Source organism: Rhinichthys klamathensis, unplaced genomic scaffold (genome assembly GCF_029890125.1).
Source record: "Rhinichthys klamathensis goyatoka isolate OS25496 unplaced genomic scaffold, OSU_Roscu_1.1 h1tg000011l_1, whole genome shotgun sequence".
Lineage (NCBI taxonomy): Eukaryota > Metazoa > Chordata > Actinopteri > Cypriniformes > Leuciscidae > Rhinichthys > Rhinichthys klamathensis.
Window position 1 is genome coordinate 21,194,261 of NW_026606564.1, and position 900 is coordinate 21,195,160.

The window sequence follows — 900 nt, forward strand, 5'->3', positions numbered from 1 at the left end:
TTAGGGTATTCTTAAAAAAAAATTTTTTTTGAAAAGGTCGCACGTGTTCTGTTTCAGAAATGTAGTGTGAAAAACTCCATCTCATTTTCTCCTCCAACTTCAAAATCGTTCAACATTGTTGTTTTACTTTTTATTTTTTTATAAATGGCGTTTGATTTAGCCATTTCACGTTGGCTTTGTAAACACTGAGTCTGTACTTCCGCCTACGTCACGCTTGACCTTTCAACATGATTACTTAATGTGTGGTGCATCACAACTAGTGTAAGACCAGCATTTGTGGTATAAAAGTATACAAATGTTTATTTCTTTATAAAATGACGATGGTTGGTCTAGATCAGACTCTTATTCCTCGGCTGGATCGTGTCGAGACTTTGAAGCTGCACTGAAACTCACATCTGGACCTTCGACCCGTTGGACCCCATTGAAGTCACTATATGGAGAAAATCCTGGAATCCTTTCCTCAAAAAACTTAATTTCTTTTTGACTGAAGAAAGAAAGACATGAATATCTTGGATGACGTGAGTGTGGGTAAATGATCAGGAAATTTTAATTCTGAAGTGAACTTATCCTTGAATTGAGCACCCTTATTGTAAAGGTGAGGAGTTTTGCTCGCAGGTCAAAGATATTTTGATTTTTCAACCTTGTTATTGAGCTTACGGCACATGTTCTTCAAGGTCTGATTAAACCGTTCAACTAGCCCATCGGTGTGTGGATGGTAAACACTGGTATGCATCGATTTAGTCCCCAATAAATAACAAGATATCATGTTTTATGTGTGAATTACTTAGTAAACACAGACGGTACAATCTCTGTATGGAATAGTTGACATATAAAAAAATAAATAAAAGATGTGTCTTGGATGGGGGGGTCAATTAAATAACCGCTTCATTTGGGTGTCTC